The sequence below is a fragment of the Solanum pennellii genome, chromosome 2, assembly GCF_001406875.1.
Source record: "Solanum pennellii chromosome 2, SPENNV200".
Lineage (NCBI taxonomy): Eukaryota > Viridiplantae > Streptophyta > Magnoliopsida > Solanales > Solanaceae > Solanum > Solanum pennellii.
In genome coordinates this window covers 39,331,790-39,339,686 of record NC_028638.1, presented here as the reverse complement: position 1 = coordinate 39,339,686, position 7,897 = coordinate 39,331,790, and positions in this window count along the sequence as shown.

Here is a 7,897-nt window from a genome sequence, read left to right as displayed (position 1 = left end):
GGAATCAGGGCATGAAGATGCCTGAGAAGGAGTTTAACGCCAGAAGGAAGTGAATCGAGAGGATCCACCTCGGTTGTCATGGCTGCCGCCGCCCAAGAGAAGAGAGGGAACGATCGGTGCCCTAAAGAGAGAAAAAAAAAACCTAGAGAAAAGAAGATCTAGGTTTTCTGGCTCTTGATACCATGAAGGAATATTGATTGTATTGAAGTGTTAACCTAATAAGGGAATACATGGGAGATATATATAGGAGATATAGGAAGAAGTACTAATCCTAATAGGACTAGGATTAAGGAGTACTAATTCTAATAGGACTAGGATTAGTACACAGTAAATACTAATATTATTTAATACTATCTGTTATTAATAACCCATGTACCAAAAAGTGAAGTCAATGTATTTCAAGGATTGTGAATCTCTTGAAACACTTGCATGGAAAAAATGTAACCTATGTACCGTCAAAGTTGGAGCCAAAATGTACTTTAAGAATTGTATCTTGAAACACTTGAATGAAAAAAATTTAAGTCATGTACCGTCAAAGCTAGAGTCAAAATATATTTTAAGAATTGTAAATCTCTTGAAATACTTGAATGAAAAAAATATAACTCATGTACCGTCAAAATTGGAGTCAAAATGTATTTCAAGGATAGTAAATCTCAAAGAAAAGTACATAATAAGCAATTCATTTATATACTTGACTTAATCACGAAAAAAACTATCACCTATAAATCGCGCAACTTTAATTTCTTCCTCAAGCCTATGTAATGGCACAAACTAAGATTATACGCCGAAAGAAGATTGAAATGAAGATGTTAACATCTAGAGTGAAACACATTATAGCTTTCAAATGGGCAAGTGCAGTCGAGGAAGCAAACTTTCTATTACAACGGGATCACATGTTGCTATTATTGCTTATTCCCCGACTGGCAAACCTTCTGTCTTTTACTCCTCCAACAATTTTGATACAATAGATCGGTTCCTTAATGATGCAAAGGCTTCTGCAATAAAAAGGGGTCATTTTGTTTGAGTCTTTAGAGAACGATTTATCTATTTTTTATTTATTTAGTTTTTGTCTTCAGTGAAGTCAGTTTATTTTAGTATGTGGGTCTTCCTTTGTGTCTTTTTTGGCCTTTGGTTTTTGTTTGTTTAATGATTTACTGTTGAGTCTTTAGTCCTCCATGGTCTTTAACGATGAAATATAAGATCTTATGGTGTATTTTCTGTTCTCTCTTATATTTTATATAAAATAAAATTTTCTCTGTTAAAGAATGTGATGTCAACTCGTGAAATATGTATTTATGCATTTGTCAATTATATCACTCTTCTAAATGATTGAGCCATAAAATTATGTGAAAACTCTACAAAGCAGTCGATTCACTGTTGATTAAAAAAAATAACAAAACTTATTTACAAAGAATTTACAATGTGAAAGCTCTCTTTTAAATAGTATAGCTATAAAGTAGCAAATCCGTATTAGGTTTAATTTCTTTACCCACTTCTAAGAGTGAATTCACAACAAATTGTAATATCGCCAGACCTAAATTCAAATAAAAAAATAACATTCACTTAGATTGATTTAATCTTAAATTTTGAAAATCGATAATGTTTTATTTAATTATGATAAAAGTAAAAAGTAATATAAGAGTTGAACCAAACAAGTTGTATAAGTACATAATTAATAATTATAATTACATTTATGTATATTTTCATATCTATTTACAAAACATTTGCAATGTTTATTATCTTTTTGAAATCTTAGAATTTTTTTTAGTGTGTATAATTATCTAGAATTTCTTATATTATCTTTAGAGTTTAAACTATAATGAGCTTGTTCAGACATCATCTCTAGCCATATTATGCATATATGTCTATGCAAATTTTTGCTTTTATAAATATATAGGCTTGTGGCAGTACAAGTTCAATATGTGGTATTTTTTTGTCCTAATTTTTGTAACATATATTTTTTTTGAAAGTCAAACAAAAAATGTATATATTTTTTAATATTTTAAGTTGTTAGTTATTGTAATTTATAGTATTTTTTTCACATATCAAAACAAGTAATGAGTGACATCCTCACCTGACCTCCAAGCTGGGCAAACTAACTAATTCAACCCCAATTTATATTATCAATTGTTCAACTGATGAAATCCAACCATAATGAGAAACTCAAATCTTATTAAGGTAAGAAATACAAATCCATTAAAGTTTATTGAACATCGTTTCTCAAAATTTGAAAGACATCACATCAAGTACATCTAATTCTCAAATATCAAGTCTAAGAGTATCAAAAAAATCAGAAATAAATAAATAAAATAGTTTGTATTCGAAAATTAAGGACATCATTTCACGAGAGAATCCAACATGAGTTAGAATGAATAGTTCACTCGGAAACCTGATGTGTTGGAGACTGACTAGAGTTGAGGGCGAGTTGAAATCGCTTGTACATTCGCTACACTCCACAAAAATAACACGAAGAAAAACACAAGTATGGATTAGTACTTAAAAACATGTCCTGAATAGATATTATCGGGCGACTCGAAATAGAAAGGAATATACATAAAGTGATTGTATAAAATCAACTATAGCACTCAAGAAGTGACAATCAACAAATAACATGAACAAGTGACAACAGTAATGAAGCCAATATGTAATCAATCAACACTATTACAAATACACATAAAAACTCGGATCTCCACACTATGCTCTTTTGAAAAATAGATTCTTTAAGATTGAGAACATTTCAATAAAAATAACGACATTCTGCAATTGTCTGCAAAGAATATGAGACATAATTCGTCCACTAGAATAATTCTAGAGTTCGGAGCCTAAAGGGTACAAAATATTAACAAAAATTTCAAAACGGTATATAAAATTTTATATACCGTTTTAAAATTTTTGTTAATATTTTGTACACTTTAGACTCCGGACTCAATAATTCTATCTGGCAATTGTTGTTGTCACGTTCTGAAAAAATAAGCCCAAATTTTATTTTTTATTTGATAGCAACGTATGAATAAAGATACCAAATCTAAGAACGTACCACTTGCACTAATTAGGAAATAATTAAATTTGCCAATTCTGGAAAAGACCAACCAGACCCATACGGAGTTTATCTGAGAACATAACAATAATATTTCTAATAAAATTATAAAATTTAAGGAGCGTAACGTAAAGTGTATCAACTTTGCTTTTTCATTTTAGAAAAATAAAAAATATGTGTCCGATAGATCAGTCGACTAATCAAAAGAGTTTATCTAAGAAGCTTAATTTTTTCATCAATAATTCAAATAATACTTATACGATTAATTCACTCAAAATTTCATTACAAACGAAGTGTTTATTACAGCAAATTTATAGAGATATTATCATAACCCGTCAGATATATCCCTTTACCAACTTGTGTAACTTGTATACTTCCATTTTAATCTCTTTTTTTTTTAAAAAAAAGAAAAAGTAACACTATTTTGTATACTTATAGAAAATTCATCGACTTTAGCCCTTTAATTATATTTAAATGATAGTATATTCTTATATAATCATAGACATATAATAACACATTTAGAACAACAAATTTAAATTCTAAAAATATTTATAATATATGTGAAAATTCTTTCTTGCTCTATTAAATTATTCATGCAGTCAATCACTGTGTCATTAAAGAAAAAAAAATATAACTAAACGTGACTTTACTAATAAATATAAATAATTGAATATCCCTCCGTATCCTTACTGAACATCAATCGTTTTCTACACTTTTCACTAGGAGAAGCAGACTATCGGTAGGTAACCAGCTTCCCCAATTTAGTTAATCACTCGAAACTAATTTTACCAATTCACCTCTTAAAAAAAAAGAAATTAAATTTTATAAAAAATTAATTAATGTTCTTTTGATTTGATAAGGTAAATAACTATTAATATATAATAATTATTTTTAATATAATAATCAACTAATATGGAATGAAGGGAGTATAACTATAACCTATGTGATTGTGTCCACGATGAGTATTGTTTTCTGTTTAGTTAAATGTTTATCTTTTATACAAATTTTAGAGAATTTGAGGTATTTTGATAAATTAAATACTATTTTTGAGTAGTTGCAAAAATTGTTTTAGAAATTGAAAAAAGTAGTTTATTTATAAAATATTTTGAAACTTTGACCAAACAAAAGAATATGCTCTAATATTTTGATAAAACTTTTTTTTTTTCAAATTGATTAGGCAACACAAATTGCTTCTATTTAAAAATGTATAGTAAAATATATTTTTCAAATAAGTAGGTATTGAAAGTTTGATCAAATAGGACGTAAATCATCAATTTTAATGAGACTTTAAGGAGTTAATTGAGAAAAGCAACATTTACATTAGAGAACGAATTTCAATTTTAACCTAAAAATGTTCAATCCAATTCCTCCAAATTCTTGAATTGAAAATTTGGTACAACATTACAACCTATAGACTAAATGAACAATAAATAGACCTTTTTTAATTTATTGGCAATTTTTTTTTTAATATTTATTTGTCATTCAATAATCACGTTTCTTTTTCTTGGAAAGTTAAAAGAATCTGATTTTTCACTCACCTATTTACTATTTTAGTATTCCTATTTTCCCTCTACTTATATTTATTAACCGTTTTAAAATAGTGTTTTCTATTTCTTGTCTCTTTTATATCCACACAATATTTTCTTTTCTTTTCCTCTTTCATTTTCTCTTCTACTCCTTAATTTTCCCTATTTAAGCAAATGTGATATAATTGTATGTTTATCCATTGTTCTCTCTGAAATTTGTTAATGAGTTTCTTTGATTGCATTCCAAAATAATATGCAAAAAAACAAACAAATATATATATATATATATATATATATATATTAGAAAGAAACAAATGTATATTAATTTATTAATGAATACAGATGTATGTATCATATATAAATGTATACCTATGTAAAATTTGAAATATACTAATATAAATAAAAGTATATTAATTTATTACGAATACAAATGAATGTATTTAATATAAATGTATATCAATCTATTAGATGAATGCAAATACAAACAAATGTATACAATTTGTTAAGTGAATTTGAATTGAGTTCTAACCATAAAATCTAGCAAAGAGCAAAATAATGGAATTTGTAGATAGTGAACTCGGAGGAATACCCTTGATAAGAGTAGTCATAATCAAATATTTTTGCTAATTTTTAAAGAAGTATAGTTATAATCAATTTTTTTTATTCGCTAATTTCAAGGAAAGAAATATTTCTAAATAATATTTTGCTAGTTTTAAAGAGAAATGGTTGGAAGTCATAAGATAGAGGATATAAATTAATTATCTTTTATTCTTTGAGAAAATAATAATTTGAAAGGAAAGAGATAATTTTAAATAATTTTTTGCTAGTTTTAAGGAGAAATGGTTGGAAGTTAGAAGAGAGATGATATTAAATATCTTTTATAATTTGTTAAAAAATATTTTTAAAATGCCAATATATAACTTTTGGATTAATATGTGAATTTTTTTTATTTATCTATTAATTACTAATTAATATTGGATTATATATTGCCAATTATACGTAACATTTACATATCTGTGTCAATTCATTTGGCTACACTATTCAAAAAAGTTTGGTCAATTTAGGTTACAACATAGGTTCAAAATGAAAGATCTTGGTGAGCTTAAATATTTTCTTGGAATTGAATTCTCTAGATCTACAGAAGGTATACTGATGAACCAAAGGAAGTATGCTCTAGGACTTGTGTCTGAGTTGGGATTAGCAGGTTGTAAGCCTTCCTCTACACCCTTGGAGTTTAATCACAAGTTAACATACTATTTTTGATGAATTCACTGAAAAGAATGTTAATACAGAAGATACACCTCTTGATGATTTTGGGAAATATCAAAGACTAATAGGGAAGTTATTATACTTAACTATGACTAGGCCTGATATAGCCTTTGTAGTACAAGTTCTCAGTCAATACATGCATTCACCAAAAATATCTCATATGGAAGCAGCACTTAGAGTAGTGAGATATATAAAAGGAACTGCAGGTTTTGGATTGTTTATGCCAAGCAACAAAGGAAATGAAATGGTAGCTTATTGTGACTCAGACTGGGGGGCGTGTGTAGAAACAAGAAGATCAGTAACGGGCTATATGATCAAACTAGGAGGGGCACTGGTGTCTTGGAAATCAAAGAAACAAAGCACAGTATCAAGAAGTTCTGCAGAAGCAGAATTCAGAAGTATGGCTACTACAGTGGCTGAAATAGTTTGGTTAAAAGGTCTGTTTAAAGAGCTGGGAATGAATATAAAGTTGCCTGTGAAAGTATTTTGTGATAACAAAGCTGCTATTCAGATAGCAGCTCATCCAATTTTCCATGAAAGAACAAAGCATTTTGACATAGATTGTCACTTTGTAAGAGAGAAGATACTTGAAGGACTTATTCAGACACAATACTTAGGAACAAGAGAACAACAAGCAGATATACTTACTAAAGGGCTGTGCAAACCTAAACATGGAGAACTGATTGACAAGCTAGGAATGAAAAATGTATTTTTCAATTCTTAGCTTAAGGGGGAGTGTTAAAAGGATTTATAAACTAATCATGTACTCTTTTTAATATTTTAGTTAGTTAGTTAGTTACAAGTTAGTTAGAAAATAGGAATTAGTTAGAATAATTAGCTGTCATTTTATACTCAAAACAGTATTGTATATATAGATGATGTAAACACACATATTCAAGATATACAGAAATTTCCAATTCTTCTTCAATTCCTTCTATCGTCTTCTTCTCTCATCTTCTTAAGCTCCATTAATGGAGTTTCTTCACAGTAGGTACCCAGCTTCCCCAATTTAGTTAATCACTCGAAAATAATTTTACTAATTCACCTCTTAAAAAGAAAAAGAAATTAAAATTTTTATAAAAATTAATTAATATTCTTTTGATTTGATAAGGTAAATAACTATTAATATAAAATAGTTATTTTTAATATAATAATCAACTAATATGGAATGAAGGGAGTATGACTATAACCTATGTGATTGTGTCCACGATGAGTATTGTTTTCTGTTTAGTTAAATGTTTATCTTTTATACAAATTTTAGAGAATTTGAGGTATTTTGATAAATTAAATACTATTTTTGAGTAGTTGCAAAAATTGTTTTAGAAGTTGAAAAAAGTAGTTTATTTATAAAATATTTTGAAACTTTGACCAAACAAAAGAATATGCTCTAATATTTTGATAAAACTTTTTTTTTTCAAATTGATTAGGCAACACAAATTGCTTCTATTTAAAAATGTATAATAAAATATATTTTTCAAATAAGTAAATATTGAAAGTTTGATCAAACATGACGGAAATCATCAATATTAATGAGACTTTAAGGAGTTAATTGAAAAAAACAACGTTTATATGAGAAAACGAATTTCAAGTTTAACTTAAAAATGTTCAATCCAATTCCTCCAAATTCTTGAATTGAAAATTTGGTACAACATTACAACCTATAGACTAAATGAACAATAAATAGACCTTTTTTAATTTATTGGCAATTTTTTTTCAAATATTTATTTGTCATTCAATAATCACGTTTCTTTTTCTTGGAAAGTTAAAAGAATTTGATTTTTCACTCACCTATTTACTATTTTAGTATTCCTATTTTCCCTCTACTTATATTTACTACCGTTTTAAAATAGTGTTTTCTATTTCTTGTTTCTTTTATATTCACACAATATTTTCTTTTCTTTTCCTCTTTCATTTTCTCTTCTACTCCTTAATTTTCCCTATTTAAGCAAATTTGATATAATTGTATGTTTATCCATTGTTCTCTCTGAAATTTGTTAATGAGTTTCTTTGATTGCATTCCAAAACAATATGCAAACAAACAAATATATATATATATATATATATA